Consider the following 17,949-nt stretch of genomic DNA (forward strand, 5'->3'; position numbering starts at 1 on the left):
TGACCACCAATTCTATGATACTCCTCCCACTGAGAGGAAAGGCCTCTATTCCCTCTACCTTGAATACAAGTGAGTTTGTTCCTGTTCTGAACCAACAAAATACAGCGGAAGTGATACTACATGATATGTCAGGCTAGGTAATAAAAAGCCAGTAACTTCCACCTGGTTGCCTTGCAACAGTCCTCATAAGACCTGAGCCACAGTATAAGAAGTTGAAATATCCTGCCACTACCAAGCTAGAGGGGTCAAATGTAGACATTCTTGTCAGTAGTCCAGCTGAGCTCAGGCTTACAGTCATCTCACTAAGGTGTCAGATATGTAAGTGAAGCTATTTTTTATCTTCCATACCACCCCATATCCCAAGTGAATACCACCACATAGAGCAGAACAATCTCCCAGGTGACCCCTGCCTGAATTCCTGACCCAAAAAAAAAAAAAAAAGCATGAAATAAAATTAAATAGTTTTAGTTTAACTTGATAAGTTTTAGAATAGGGTGTTATGTAGCAATAGATCATTAGTAAACGAGGCTTTGATGGTTAACATATTACAAAAAGAAGGCATTGAAAGTATACTGTTTAAATTCATTTTGGGCAGTCCTCAAAAACAGACCTTACCATTGCCAATAGAGTTCCCTTCAGAGTCAGAATGGCACCTAGGCAAGCCTCCTATCTTTAACTATAGAGAAAGTCTGTTATCCAGATTTTTAAAGGACACTTTCAGAGGTACTACTACCACCTCCACTGTACTTGCTAAGAAGTAAAGGCTGCAAAGCTTCTCTTTGTTTATTTTCTCCATAGTTTCTTCTACACTTTAAAACTTATTTATGAGAATGACTAGATATTTGCAGTTGTCACATGCTAGGGCTGTGATCTTCCTCCCTCTTCTACTAAAGCATTTTTTGGCCTCCTCTTAGAGAAATGATAAAAAGTTCTATAACAGCTACCATACTGAGGTATACAAGCACTTTTACTACACTTCCAGGAGATGAAAGAGATGCAGTCAAGCAATAAATTCCTGGCATGTTGTAAAAGGCCTTCATTCAGCCCTACCTTCACAGCAGCATTCCTGTAATTAAATGGGAAATGGGAAGCCAACACTCAATATATGATTGAAGAATTGAGGGAGCACACTATAATTAAAGACAGAAGAATATTAGTTAGTCCTGTGGAAAATAGCCAGAAGAATGGTGAGGAAAACATTTCAAAAGGTGCATATTTTAGAGCTTTGGGGTAAATAAAAGAGATCAAGAAACAAATAGGGCTTAAGAGCTGTACAGATGACATTTCTAGTGGCATCTGAATGAAATGGGGGTGAATGCCTTTGAGATCAAATTTGTAGCAGTCCAAAAACTCTTGTGATAGAAGAAAACATTAAACTAGTGGGGCATCTAATAGGCTCTGGGAAGACTACCCATATTGGACTTTTAAGTATCTTTTTAAAAGCAAATTTCTTAAATGAAGAAAATTCCCAAAGTCAAATTTCCACAAGCCTAATCTTTTAGGCAACAAAAGAGAACTAGAAACATTTATATGATCAGTGTTTTTTTTTTCTATTTATGCAACACTTCCATATTCATTTTATCGTTTGGAGTATATACAACAAACTTGGGAGGTGGGAAGTATTTGCTCATTCTACATATTAAAAAAAAAGGGGAGACTAGAAGAAATAAAGTGATCAGTGTGAAGTCAACAACCAAGTTATTGGCACAGCAATTATTTCCCTGCTTAAAGGCCCTGCCTTCAATCCTAACTCTCCAGGAGCCGAGATAAAATGGTAGCAGTATTCTGAGAAACCACACTGTTGAAAAGGAAGAGTGATTACTTCCTGTTGAAGCAGGATGATTAAACAGCTCTTGCTATCAGAATAAATGGGTCTAACAAAACTGAGCTGCCAATAGAAAGTCATCTAATGACAGAAAGGGAAGATAGACCATTTTGTGGTCCTTTACATGGCTTCCAATTCAACCACATGCTCTTAATAAAAATAAATATTGAACAACATAGGTACTTCCATATTTAAGTCTCAAGTAACTTTGGAGTATAGCTAAAGACATGCATTTTTACCAATTTTTCCAGGTGACACTGCTGGTATGGGCATAGGGATCACAGAAAAATAAATTTTTTTTTTCTAAACTGTTAAAATAATTCACAAAAAATATATCTAAAAAAATATGTACAAGATCTATAGGAGGGAACTATAAAACTCTGATGAAAGAAATCAAAGAAAGTATAAATAATGAAGAGATAATTGATGCTCATGAATAGTAAGACAATATTTTTAAGATGTTAGCTTGCCCCAACTTAATCTATAGATCCAACATAATACCAAAATCTGAGCAATTTATTTTGTGGATATTGATAAATAGGTTCTAAAGTTCCTACCCTACTTCACAATTTATTTACAAAGTTACATTAAATCAAGATAGTGTGGTGTTGGTCCATAACATTTTTCACAAAGCTAGAACATATAATAGACAAAAGTTTCAGAATTTCCAAAACAATCCTGAGGAAAAAGAACAAAGCTAGGGACATAACTCACCCAGACTTAAGACAACATTACAAACCTACAGTTATCCAAACAGCATGGTATTGGCACAAATGCAGATCAATAGAAAGGAATATCAATTCATTGGAAGGACTGATGCTGAAGCTGAAGCTTCAATACTTTGGACACCTGATGCAAACAGCCAACTCATTGGAAAAGACCTTAATGCTGGGAAAGGCTGAAGACAGGAGTAGAAGGAGGTGACAGAGGATGAGATGTTGGATGGCATCACTGACTCAATGGACATGAGATTCAGCAAACTCCAGGACATAGTGAAGCACAGGGAAGTCTGGCATGCTGCAGTTCACAGGGGTCACAAAGAGTCAGATATAACTTAGCCACTGAACAACAACAACAAGAAAAGAATAGAGAGCTCAGGAATAAATCTACAGACACACAGTCAATTAAACTACAACAAAGGATGCAAGAAGAATATACAGTGGATAAAATATAGTCTCTTCAACAAGTGGTGTTGGAAAAAGCTGGACAGTTACATGTAAATCAATGAAATTAGAACGCCCCTCACACTCTATATAAAAATGAACTCAAAATGGCAAAAGATCTAAATATAAGACATGACACCATAAAAATTCTAGAAGAGAACATAGGCAAAGCATTCTCTGACATAAATCAGCAATGTTTTCTTAGCTCAGTCTCTGAAAGCAAAATAAATAAAAAGAAAAATAAACATGAGACTTAATGAAACTTACAAGCTCTTGTACAGCAAAGAAATCATAAAACTGGAAAAACAACCTACAGAATAGAAGAAATTATTTGCAAACAATGTGAATAACAAGGAGTTAATAGACAAAATATACAAACAGCTCACACAATTTAATATTAAAAAATTAAAAACTATACAAAAGACCTAAATAGACATTTTTCCAAAGAACTATAGATGGTCAACAGTCACATGAAAAGGTACTAAATATCACTAAATAATTAGAGAAATGCAAATTAAAACCATGAGCTATCACCTCATACATTCGCTGGATCATAGAGAAAGCTAGGGAATGCCAGAAAAACATCTACCTCTGTTTCATTGACTACACAAAAGCCTTTGACTGTGTGGATCATAATGAACTGTGGAAAGCTCTTAAAGAGATGGGAACATCAGACCATCTTACCTGTCTCCTGAGAAACCTGTATGCAAGTCAAGAAGCAACAGTTAGAACTCTGAATGGAACAACTGGTTGGTTCAAGATTTAGAAAGGAGTACAACAGGGCTGTCTGTTGTCACCCTGCTTGTTTAATCCATATGCTGAGCACATCATGAGAAATGCCAAGCTGGATCAAGATAGGCGGGAGAAAGATCAACAACCTCAGACATCCAGATGATACCATTCTAATGGAAGAAAGCAAAGAGGAACTAAAGAGTCTCTTGATGAGGGTGAAGGAGGAGAGTGAAAGAGCTGTCTTAAAACTAAATATTAAAAAAACTAAGATCATGGCATCTAGCTCCATTACCTCATGGTAAATAGAAGGGGAAAAGGTGGAAGTAATGACAGATTTCCTCTTCTTGGGCTCTAAAATCACTGCAGATGGTGATTGTAGCCATGAAATCAGAAGACCTTTGTTTCTTGGCAGGAAAGCAATTGCAAACATAGACAGTGTGTTGAAAAGCAGAGACATTATTTTGCTGACAAAGGTCCATATAGTCAAGGCTATGGTCTTCCCAGTGGTCACATACTGTTGTGAGAGGTGGACCATAAAGATGGCAGAGCACTGAAGAATTGATGCCTTCCAACTATGGTGCTGGAGAAGACTCTTGAAAGTTCCTTGGACAGCAAGGAGATCAAACTAGTTAATCTTAAGGGAAATCAACCCTGAATACTCATTTAGAAGGACTGATGTTGAAGCTGAAACTTCAATAATTTGGTTATCTGATGTGAACAGCTGACTCATTGGAAAAGCCCTGATGCTGGGAAAGATTGAGGGCAGAAGGAGAAAAGGGCATCAGAGGATGAGATGGCTGGATGGCATCACCAATGTAATGGACATGAACTTGGGCAGACTTTGGGAGATGGTGAGGGACCAGCGGGCTTGGTGTGCTGCAGTCCATAGGGTCACAAAGAGTCAGACACAACGGGACAAGTGAATAACATCACCTCACATTGGTCAGAATGGTCATCATTAAAAATTCTACAAATAATAAATACTAGAGAGAATACAGAGAAAAGGAACCCTTACACAGTTTGTGGGAATGTAAAATGGTGCATTCACTATGGAAAACAATATGGAGGTTCCTTAAAAAACTATAGCTACCATATGATCTAGCAATCACACTCCTGTGGATATATCCAGAAAAAATGAGAATTTAATTCCAAAAGATACATGTACCCCAATGTACATAGCAGCACTATTACAACAGCCAAGACAGAGAAACAACTAAGTGCCCATCAATACGTTTGGCTTAAGAAGATGTGAGATATACATATATATATATATGTATATCTCACATCTTACACATATCACATATATATGTGTATATATATCTATATATAGATATATTTTCATTCTGTGATTAGTCACTAAATCATGTCCAACCCTTTGCAAACCCATGGACTGTAGCCCACCAGGCTTCTCTGTCCATGGGGATTTTCCAGGCAAGAATAGTGGAGTGGGTTGCCATGCCCTCCTCCAAGGGTTCTTCCCAACTCAGGATTGAACTCAGGCCTCCCACATTGCAGTCGGATTCTTTACTGTCTAAGCCACCAGGGAAGCCCATACACATGTGGTATATATATACACCATATATATATGCATATATAAACATATACACACATATGCATATATAAGCATACATTCATACAATGGAATATTAGGCATAAAAAAATCATGGAATATTGCCATTTGCAGCAACAGGGATGGACCTAGAGATAGCCATACTAAGTGAAATAAGTCAGACAAATATCATATACATATCATGTACATGTGGAAGCTAAAAAATAATACAAGTTAATCTATATACAAAACAGAAACACACTCACAGACATAAAAAGTAAATTTACAGTTACCAAAGGGGAACAGGAGGGGAGGGGGGGGAAATTAGGAATATAGGATTAACACACACAAACTACCATACCTAAAATAGATAAGCAATGAGGATTTACTGTATAGCACAGGGAACTATATTCAACATCTTGTAATATCTGATAATGCAAATAATTTTAATATATATGTATCTGAATCATGGGCTTCCCCAGTGGCTTGGCAGTAGAGAATCCACCTGCAATACAGAAGACATGGGTTCAGTCCCTGATTCAGGAAGATCCCCTGGAGAAGGAAATAACAATACACTCCAGTATTCCTGCCTGGGAAATCCCATGGACAAAGGAGCTTGACAGGATACAGTCCATGGGGTCACAAAAGATTCAGACATAACTAAGTGACTAAACAAGAGCAACATATATCTGACACAATATTTAAATTAACTATATTTCAATATTTTTTTAATTTTGCAAAAAAAATGTATAATATTGCTGAAGAAATAGACAAATAGATCAGTGGAAGAGAACAGAGCCCAGATATAGATTCACACAAAAATAATCCATTGATCTTTGCCAAAGAAGCTAAAGTAATTCAGTAGAGAAAGGACAGTCTTTTCAGAAATAGTGATGAAACAACCAGATATCCACATTAAAAACAAAAAATAAAATCTGGAGACAATCCTTACAATTTCTCAAGAATTAACTCAAAAGGGGAAAAAGGCCAGAAGAAGATGGCAGAGGAGTAAGATAGGGAGATCGTCAACCTTCCCACAAATACATCAAAAACTCAGTAAGATATGGAACAATTCCTACAAAGCAACCTCTAGGCAACAGCAGAAGACCCCAGGCCTCCAGGGAGAAGGCTAGGCTCCCTGGAATGAGGTAGGAGAAAAGATGGAGACATAAAAAGGGAAAAGGCAGAGAACATCTGGACGGGAGCTTGTGCACTGAAAGAGGGAGGGAGGGAATCCTGAAACAAGGGCAGTACCCATGCACTGGGAGGCAACCTCATTGTGGGGAGGGGTATCTGCACAATCTCAGAAGGCTGGGCAAAGCAGAGACTTGGAGGTCAGAGAACAGAGAAAGCTGTACTTCTCAGCCCATAGACAGCTCACAGACTGTGGCCCCAACCAGACAGCAGGCTCGGGGAACTGAAACAAGCCCACAGAAGCCCTGTAGTGCAGAGGGCGGGCCCAGGGTGCCAAGAGAGGTGTGGCATACAAACCTTTGTAGAACACACAAACCTCACAGCCTAGAGGGCAGGCCCGGGGAGCCAAAAGAAGAACACACAAGCCCTGCGACCTAGAGGGCAGGCTCAGTGAGACAGGACAAGTGCACACAGGTCCCCCTCTCACCCCTCCACGCAGAGAGCGGCCCCGAGACAAGTGCACACAAAACCCGTGACATAGAGGGTGGGTCCAGTGAACCAAGCAAATGCACACAAGCCCTGTGACATATAGGGTGACCTCAGGGGACTGAGGGAAGCCCACACAAGTCTCCGTGATGCAAAGGGAAGGGTCAGGGAGCAGAGAAAAGATCCATACAAGCCCTGACCTAGCAAGGTTTGGTCTGCAATACAAGGCAAGACCAGTGTACAGAAGCACCAGCAAAGATTCCAGGGACAAGTAGGGGGCTGGTGACAGTAAAGATATCCTGAGGGGGCCACTTTGAAATGGTTGTGGAAATAGATGTGTCTAACACTGACGACTGACCGACTTCACTTTCACTTTTCACTTTCATGCATTGGAGAAGGAAATGGCAACCCACTCCAGTATTCTTGCCTGGAAAATCCCAGGGACGGGGGAACCTGGTAGGCTGACATCTATGGGGTCGCACAGAGTCCAACACGACTGAAGTGATTTAGCAGCAGCAGCAGCAGCAACACTGACAAAGCCAGAATGATTGTTCAAAGGCATACTGAACCGACAGACACCCACCAAACCGACCAATGTACACTGCACTGCCCTTCAGAGAGAGGAGATCCAGCTCCATCAACCAGAAGAACACAGGCACAAGCTCCCCCAACCAGGAAAGCATCACAGGACACTAATCGAACCCCATCCATGGGAGCAGACTCCACAACCAAGAAGAACTACGATCTTGAGAACTTTTTTTTTTCTTATGAATCATACTGTTTATTCCCCCTACATACTTCCATGTTCACATTACCCTTTTGCAGTGCTGTGGAGTTTTCCTCTTTGTTTTTCTTGTTTAAAAAAATTCTTTTTAAGATTGTTTTCACCATTTTTTGTGATTTTTCTGATTTTGTTTTTCATATATTTGACTGCTTTTCTTAAACTACTTTACCGGTTGTAGCTATTCCTGAACATATAAAAACCTTTGTCACATGTGTCTATTTATCTTTGCTTTGCTATTTTTTATTTTTTACCCTCTCTTCCATGCCCTTCTTTTTCTCTTTTCTCACCCTTCTCCTCTTTCTTTTCTCTTTCTCTTCTCCATTTTTTCCATCCTTCACTCTTTCTTTTTTCATCATGTAATTTAAATTGTTGTGCTATCTTTGCTATATTCCCCAGTTGGCACTCTGCCCAGGCTCAGCTTTAAATACTGAGCATTAGTGAGCTCTGCTTTTAATTGGTCATTATCAACTTTGGTTTCCCTTGTTCTACAAGTCAGTCACCTCTACTCTTTTCTTTAGAATATTTTGGTTATAACTGTGTGTGTGGAAGTATGTGAATGTGTCCCATTATTTCTGTAATTACCTGCTTGATCTGCTTAATCTCCTCCAACTAGAACACAGGCACAAGTCATCCCTAACAAAAAGTCAACGCAAACCACTCAACCGACCTTTCTCTCCAAGGGCAAAAACCAAAGAGAAGAAGGAATACAGTTCTAAAACCTGTGAAAGGAGACTTGAAGTGGAGCAAGTTAGAAAAAAGCATGGAAAGACAGAGAAGTAGAGAACAAATGAAAGAATAAGGTAGAGACTCACAAGAACAAATAAATGAAGAGGAAATAGGCAATCTACTTGGAAGGGAATTCAGAACAATGACAGTAAAGATGTTCCAAAGACTTGAAAATAGAATGGAGAAAATGCAAGGAACAACACAGTTAATACAATCACCAAGGATGCAGAAAAAAATAAAGAATAAACAAACAGATAATAAATAACACAATTACTAAAGTTAAAATATTCTAGAAGGAATCAATAGCAGAATAACTAAGGCAGAAGAATGGATACGTGAGCTGGAGGACAGAATGGTGGAAATAACTGCTGAAGAGCAGAATAAAGAAAAAAGAATGAAAAGAATTGAGGATATTCTCAGAGACATACAATTGTTGTCTCAGGGACAATAAATGCACCAATATTCAAAATATAGGTGTCCAAGAGTAAGAAGGAAAAAAAGAAAGGCACTGAGAAATATTTTTGAAGAAATTATAGTTGAAAACTTCCCCAACATGGGAAAGGAAATAGTCCATCAAGTCCAAGAATCACAGAGAGTCCCTTAGAGAATAAACACAAGGAGAAACACATCAAGACACATATCAATCAAGCTAACAGAGATTAAACACAAAGAAAGAATATTAAATGCACCAAGGGAAAAGCAACATACAAGGGAAAACCCATATGATAAACTGTGGATCATTTAGCAGAAACTCTGTAGGCCAGAAGGGTATGGCAGGATATATTTAAAATACTGAAAGAAAAAAATCTACAACCAAGATTACTATAACTGGCAAAGATCTCATTCAAAATTGATGGAGAAACCAAAAGCTTCACAGACAAGCCAACGTTAAGACAGTTTAGCATGACCAAACCAGCCTTACAACAAATACCAAAGGGACTTACATAGCCAGCAAACACAAGAGAAAGGAAAGACCTACAAAAACAAACCCAAAACAATTAAGAAAATGCCAATAGGAACAAATAATGCACAAACCAAACAATACAAATGACTGAATGAATATAGAAACAAGAGTCATATATACACTATTTACAAGAGACCCACCTCAGACCTAAAGTAAAAGGATGAAAAAAGATACCCCATGAGAATGGAAACCAAAAGAAAGATGGAGTGAAAATCCTTAATTCAAACAAAACAGACTTATTACAAGAAGCAAAGAAAGACATAATGATCAAGGATATAGTGATAAAGGGATCAACCCAAGAAGAAGACATAACAATTGTAAATATGTATGTATGGATGTGAGAGTTGGACTGTGAAGAAAGCTGAGTGCTGAAAAATGGATGCTTTTGAACTTTGGTGTTGGAGAAGGCTCTTGAGAGTCCCTTGGAATGTAAGGAGATCCAACCAGTCCATCCTGAAGGAGATCAGTCCTGGGTGTTCATTGGAAGGACTGATGCTGAAGCTGAAACTCCAATACTTTGGCCGCCTCATGCAAAGAGTTGACTCATTGGAAAAGACCCTGATGCTGGGAGGGATTGGGGGCAGGAGAAGAAGGGGATGACAGAGGATGAGATGGCTGGATGGCATCACCGACTCGATGGGCATGAGTTTGAGTAGACTCCAGGAGTTGGTGATGGACAGGGAGGCCTGGTGTGCTGCGATTCATGGGGTAGCAAAGAGTTGGACACAACTGAGCAACTGAACTGAACTGATGCGCCCAACACAGGAGCACCTCAATACAGAAGGCAAACACTAACAGGCATAAGAGGGGAAATTGACAGCAACACTGTGATAGTAGGGGACTTAAACACCTCACTTATACCCATGGACAGATCATCAAAACAGAGAATCAATAAGGAAACACAAACCTTAAACAAAATATTAGACCAAATGGACCCAATTGATATCTTCAGGATTCTACATCCAAATGTAGGATACACTTTCTTCTCAAGTGCATATGGCACATTTTTCAGGATAGACCATATCTTGGGCCACAAATCAAGCCTCAGTAAATTTATGAATATTGAAATTGTATCAAGTATCTTCTCTGACCGCAATGCTGAGACTAGATATCAACTACAGGAAAAAGAAAAACACAAACTCATGGAGATTAAACAATAGATTACTAAATAAGGAAGATGTTACTGAAGAAATAAGAATGGAAATCAAAAGATTCCTAGAACACATGAAAACAAAAACATGACGAGCCAAAAACTATGGGGTTCAGCAAAATCAGTTCTAAGAGGGAAGTTTATAGTAATAGAATCCTACCTTAAGAAACAAGAAAAGCATTGAATAGACAACCTAACTCTACCTCAAAAGCTGCTGGAAAAAGAAGAACAAGAAACCCCAAATTAATCAAAAGGAAAGAAATAATAAAGATTAGAGCAGAAATAAATGACTAAGAAATGAAGGAAACAAGCAAAGGTTAATACAGCTAAAAGCTGGTTCTTTGAGAAGATAAACAAAATTGACAATTTACTAGCCAGACTCATTTAGAAAAACAGGGAGAAAAATCAAATTAAAAAATAGAAATGAAAAGGAGAGGTTACAACAGACAACACAGAAAAACAAAGGATCATAAGAGAATATTATGAGCAATTACATGCTAAAAAATGTACAACCTAGAGGAAATGGACATATAATCAGAACAGTTTAACCTCCCAAGACTGAATCAGAAAAAAATACAAATTATGAATAAGGCAATTACAAATACTGAAATCAAAACTGTGATCAAAACTCTCCCAGGAAGAGGGTGTGGAGAAAAGGGAATCCTCTTACACTGCTGGTGGGAATGCAAACTAGTACAGCCACTATGGAAAACAGTGTGGAGATTCCTTAAAAAACTGGAAATAGAACTGCCTTATGACCCAGCAATCCCACTCCTGGGCATACACACAGAGGAAACTAGATCTGAAAGAGACACGTGCACCCCAATGTTCATCGCATCACTGTTTATAATTGCCAGGACATGGAAACAACCTAGATGCCCATCAGCAGACAAATGGATAAGGAAGCTATGGTACATATACACAATGGAATATTACTCAGCCATTAAAAAGAATTCATTTGAATCAGTTCTAATGAGATGGATGAAACTGGAGCCCATTATAGAGAGTGAAGTAAGCCAGAAAGATAAAGACCAATACAGTATACTAACGCATATATATGGAATTTAAAAAGATGGTAACGATAACCCTATATGCAAAACAGAAAAAGGGACACAGATGGACAGAACAGACTTTGGGATTCTGTGGGAGAAGGCGAGGGTGGGATGTTCTGAGAGAATAGCATTGAAACAAGTATACTATCAAAGGTGAAACAGATCACCAGCCCAGGTTAGATGCATGAGACAAGTGCTCAGGGCTGGTGCACTGGGAAGACCCAGAGGGATGGGATGGGGAGGGAGGCGGGAGGGGGGATCAGAATGGGGAACACATGTAAATCGATGGCTGATTCATGTCAATGTATGGCATAAACCACTACAACACTGTAAACTAATTAGCTTTCAACTAATAAAAATAAATGAAAAAAAAAAAAAAAAACTCTCCCAGGAAACAAAAACCCAGGGGCAGATGGCTTCACGGGAGAATTCTATCATACATTTAAAGAAGCACTAATGCCTATTTTTCTGAAACTATTCCAAAAAATTGCAGAGGAAGGAACACATGCAAACTCATTCTACAAGGCCAAAATCACCCTGATAACAAAATCAGGCAAAGACAACACAAGAAAAAAGAGAAAAAGAACACTACAGACCAATATCACTGATGAACATAGATCCAAAACTCCTCAGCAAAATTCAAGCAAACAGAATTCATCAACACACTGAAAAGCTCATACACCAAGATCAAGTCAGGTTTATTCCAGGGGTGCAAGGATTCTTCAATATACACAAATCAATCAATGTGATCCACTATATAAAAAAACTGAAAGGTAAAAACCATATGATAATCTCAATAGATGCATAAAATGTCTTTGACAAAATTCAGCACCAATTTATGGTAAAAATGCATCAAAAATGGGCAAAGAAAGAACCTACCTCAACATAGTAAAGATCACATATGATAAGCCCACAGCAAACAGTCTCAGTGATGAAAAACTGAAAGTATTCCCTCTAAGATCAGGAACAAGACAAGGGTGTCCACTCTCACCACTATTATTCAACATAATTTTTCCTAGCTATGGCAATTAGAGAAGAAATAGAAATAACAGGAATCCAGATCAGAAAAGAAGAGGCAAATCTCTCGCTGTTTGCAGATGACATGATACTATACATAGAAAAGCCAAAAGAAACGATCAGAAAATTACTAGAGCTAATCAGTGAATGTAGCAAAGTCGTGGGATACATGGTCAATACACAGAAATCACCTGCATCCCTATATAGTAACAATGAAAAATCAGAGAGAGAAATTAAGGAATCAATCCCATTCACCACTGCAACAAAAAGAATAAAATATCTAAGAATAAACCTACCTAAGGAGACAAAAGAACTGTAAATCAAAAATTATAAGATATTGATTAATGAAATCAAAGATGACATAAACAGATGGAGAGATATTCCATGTTCCAGGGTAAGAATATCTACATTGTGAAAATGACTATACTACCAAATTCAATCTACAATTTTAATGTGTTTCCTATCAAATTACCAATGGTATTTTTCATAGAACTAGAACAAAAAAGTTCACAATTCATACGGAAACACAAAAAAGCCCAAATACCCAAAGCAGTCTTGAGAAAGAAGAAGGGAGCTAGAGCAATCAACCTTTCTGACTTCAGACTATACTACAAAGCTACAGTCATCAAGACAGTATGGCACTGGCATAAAAGCAGAAATATGTAACAATGGAACAAGATAGATAGACCAGAGGAAACCCATGCACCAATGGGTATCTTATTTTTGACAAAGGAGGCAAGAATATACAATGGGGCAAAGATAGCCTCTTCATTAAGTGGTGCTGGGAAAACTGGACAGCTACATGTAAAACAATGAAATTAGAACACTTCTGAATGTCATACACAAAGATAAACTCAAAATGGATTAAAGACCTAAACATAAGACCAGAAACTATAAAACTCCTAGAGGAAAACACAGGCAGAATACTCAACAACATGATCAAAGCAAGATCCTCTATGAGGATCTAGAGTAACAGAAATAAAAATAAAGGTAAACAAGTGGGACCTAATTAAACTTAAAAGCTTTGGTAAAGCAAAGGAAGCTAAAAACAAGGTGAAAAGACAACTCTTCAAAATGTGAGAAAATAATAGCAAAGGAAACACCTGACAAAGAATTAATTTCTAAAATATACAAGCCACTCATATAACTCAATACCAGAAAAACAAACAGCCCAATCAAAAAGTGGGGAAAAGACCTAAACAGACATTTCTCCAAAGAAGGCATACAGACAGCTATAAAGACATGAAAAGATGCTCAACATCACTCATTATTAGAGAAATGCAAATCAAAACAACAGTGAGATACCACCTCACACCAGTCAGAATAGCCATCATCAAAAATTCTATAAACAATAAATGCTGGAGAGGGTGTGGAAAAAGTAGATTTATACAGCCACTATGGAAGACAGTATGGAGATTCCTTTAAAAAACAGGAATAAAACCACCACATGACCCAGCAATCCCATTACTAGGCATACACCCTGAGGAAACCAAAATTGAAGAAGACACATGTATCCCAATGTTTAATGCACCACTATTTACAATAGCTAGAACATAGAAGCAACCTAGATATCCACTGACAGATGAAAGGATAAAGAAGCTGTGGTACATTTATACAATGGAATATTACTCAGCCATAAAAAGGAATGCATTTGAGTCAGTTCTAATAATATGGAGATACCTAGAGCCTATTAAGCAGAGTAAAGTAAGTCAGAAAGAGAAATATAAATATCATATACTAAGACATACATATATGGAATCTAGAAAGATGGTACTGATGAATTTATTTGCAGGGCAGCAATAGAGAAACAGACATAGAGAACAGACTTATGGACATGAGGGGAGGGGAGGAGGGAGAGGTGAGATTTATAGAGAGAGTAACATGGAAACTTACAATACCATATGTAAAATAGATAGCCAATGGGAATTTGCTGTATGGCTCAGGGAACTCAAACAGGGTCTCTGTAACAATCTAGAAGGGTGGGATTGGGAAGGAGATGGGAAGGACATCTGTGAGGGAGGGGACGTGGGTATACTTATGGCTGATTCTTGTCAATGTTTAACAGAAAATAAAATTATATAAAGCAATGACCCATCAATTAAAAATAAATACATTTTTTAAAGAAAAAAACAAACAAAAAAGGAATTAGTTCAAAAGGCATCATAGACCTAAATGTATAACATAATTATAAAACTCCTACAAGATCTTGTGCCAGTGCATAAGTGTGTCCAATTCTCTGTGACCCTTTGGATTGTAGCCCATGAGGCTCCTCAACACATGGGGTTTTTCAGGCAAGAATATTGGCGAGGGTTACCATTTCCTCCTCCAGGGGAATTTCGCAACCCAGAGATTGAACATGCATCTCCTGTATTTCCTGTATTGCAGGCAGATACTCTACCCACTGAGCCTTAGGGAAGCCTTACAAAATAACATATGAAGCCATATAGATGACTTTTTGTTTGGTAATGCCTTTTTAGATATAACCCTAAAAGCATGATTGATTAAAGACCTGGTAAAATGGACTTCATTCAAATTCAAAACTTCTGCTCTGCAAAAGACTTTCTTAAAAAATGAAAAGATAAGCCACAGACTGGAATATTTTGTGCAAAGAACATTTCTGATAAAGGACTGGCATCCAAATATACAAAGAAATCTTAAAACTTAACAATAGGAAAAAAGAACCAATTAAGACAAAGAGTCAAACATAACTGAGAGACTTTCACTTTCAAGAAGTAGGCAAAAGACGTGAACACATCCTTCATGAAAGATGATGTATAGACAGCAAATAAGCATATGGAAATATGTTCCAAGTCAAATGTCATCAGGAAAAAGCAAATTACAACAGCAAACATATACCATTATACACAAAGGAACATTTCATATAAGGATGGGCATGATAAACAACAGAAACGATAAGTAACTAACAGAAGCAGAAGACATTAAGAAGAGGTGACAAGAATACACAGAAGAACTATACAAAAAAGGTCTTAATGACCCAGATAACCACAGTGGCGTGGTCACTCACTCAGAGCCACACATCTTGGAGTGTGAAATCGAGTGGCCTCAGGAAGCATTACTATGAACAATCTTAGTGGAAGCAATGGAATTACAGCTGAGCTATCTCAAATCCTGAAAATGATGCTGTTAAAGTGCTGCATTCAATATGTCAGCAAATCTGGAAAACCTACCAGTGGCCACAGGACTAGTGGAAAAGGTCAATTTTCATTCCAACTGCAAAGAAGGGCAATGCTAAAGAACGTTCAAACTAATGTACAATTGCATTCATTTCACATTATAGCTATGTAATGATTAAAATCCTTCAAGCTAAGCTTCAGCAGTATGTCAACCAAAAACTTTCAGATGTACAAACTGGATTTACAAAAGGCAGAGGAACCACAGATTGAATTGTCAACATTTACTGGATCATAAAGAAAGCAAGGGAAGTCCAGAAGAATACCTACTTCTGCTTCACTGACTATACAAAAGTCTTTGACTGTGTGGACAACAACAAATTGTGGAAAATTCTTAAAGAAATGGGAATACCAGATCACCTAACCTGTCTCATGAGAAAACGGTATTCAGGTCAAAAAGCAACAAATAGAACCGGACATAGAAAAATGGACTGGTTCAACATTGGGAAAAGAGTACCTCAAGGCTGTATATTGTCACCCTGCTTATTTCACGTGTATGCAGAGTACCTCATGCGAAATACTAGACTGGATAAAACACAAATTAGAATCAAGATTGCTGGGAGAAATATCAATGACATCAGATATGCAGATGATACCACCAATGGCAAAAACTGAAGAGGAATTAAAGAGATTCTTGATGAGGGTAAAAGAGGAGAGTGAAAAGCTGGCTTAAAACTCAACATTCAAAACACTAAGATCATGGCATCTGGTCCCATCACTTGCTGGCAAATAGAAGAGAGAAAAGTAGAAGCAGTGACAGATTTTATTTTCTTTGGCTCCAAAATAACTGTGTGTGGTGATTGCAGCCATGAAATTAAAAGACACTTGGTCCTTGGAAAGAAAGCTATGATAAACTTAGACAATGTACTAAAAATCAGCAACTTCACTTTGCCAACAGAAATCTGTATAGCCAAACCTATGGTTTTCCCAGTAGTCACGTACAGATGTGAGAGTTGGACCATAAAGAAGGATGAGTGCTGAAGAATTGATACCTTCGAATTCTAGTCCTGGAGAAGACTCTTCAGAATCCTTTGGGCTGCAAGGAGATCAAACCTTGCAGTTAATCATAAAGGAAATCAACCCTGAAAATTAATTGGAAAGAATGAGGCTGAAGTTCAAGCTCCAATACTTTGGCCACCTGATGCAAAGAGCCAATTCATTGGGAAAGAACTTAATGCTGGGAAATTTTGAAGGCAGGAGAAGAAGGGAGCAACAGAGGATGAGATCATTAGATAGTATCATCAACTCAATGGACATGAGTTTGGGCAAACTCCAGGAGATAGTAAAGCACAGGGAAGTCTGGCACGCTACAGTCCATGGAGTTGCAAAGAGCTGAACATGACTTAGCAACTAAACAACAACGAAAACACATATTAGAGTGGGTGAAATCCAAATCACAGCCAACATCAAAAGCTTGCAACAGTGTGCAGCAACAAGAACCATCATTCATGGCTGGTGAGATTGCAAAATCATACAGCCACTTTGGAAGACAGTTTGGCAGTTTTTTACAAATCTAGACCTACTCATCAAACAATCTAGAAATTGTATCCCTTAGAATTTACTGAAAAGAGCTGAAAATTTACATCCACATAAAAATCTGTACACAGATGTGTATGGAAGATTTTTTCATAATTGCCAAAACTTGGGAGTAACCAATGTATCCTTCATAAGGTGAAATGATGAAGAAATGGCAAAAAAAAAAGAAAGAAATGGCACCATCCGTAAAGTGGAATATATACTATAATATATGCATACATATTATTCACTGACCAAAAGAAATGAGTTACAAAGCCATAAAAAGACAGAGAGGAACTTTAAATGCATGTTGCTAAGTCAAAGAAGTCAATCTGAAAAAGCTATGTACTATACGACTCCAATTATATGACATTCTAGAAGAGGCAAAACACACTAAAAAAGATAAGTGTTTGTCAGGAGTTTGAGTGTCAGAGAAGGTAGGGGGAATCACAGGAGATTTTTAGGGCAGTGAAAACATTCTGTATGATGAAACTTTGATGTTGTATATGTGTCATTAAGCATTTGTCAAAAGCGATAAAATATTCAACACAGAAACTGAACCCTAAAGTAACTATGGACTTTAGTTAATAATACTGTGTTCATATAGGTTCATTAATTGGAACAACTGCAAGTTGTTAATAATAAGGGAAACCACACAGGC

The 17,949-nt window shown here is 37.9% G+C and overlaps 1 protein-coding gene across 1 annotated transcript in view; it reads right to left on the reverse strand.

The window, feature by feature from the left end:
- The window catches only part of LOC122435578 (oligophrenin-1-like), a 189,687-nt gene that overhangs the window by 96,717 nt on the left and 75,021 nt on the right, over window positions 1-17,949 (reverse strand). The gene's annotated exons all lie outside the window — the stretch shown is intronic.

The sequence above is a fragment of the Cervus canadensis genome, chromosome X, assembly GCF_019320065.1.
Source record: "Cervus canadensis isolate Bull #8, Minnesota chromosome X, ASM1932006v1, whole genome shotgun sequence".
In the NCBI taxonomy this organism is placed as follows: Eukaryota; Metazoa; Chordata; class Mammalia; order Artiodactyla; family Cervidae; genus Cervus; species Cervus canadensis.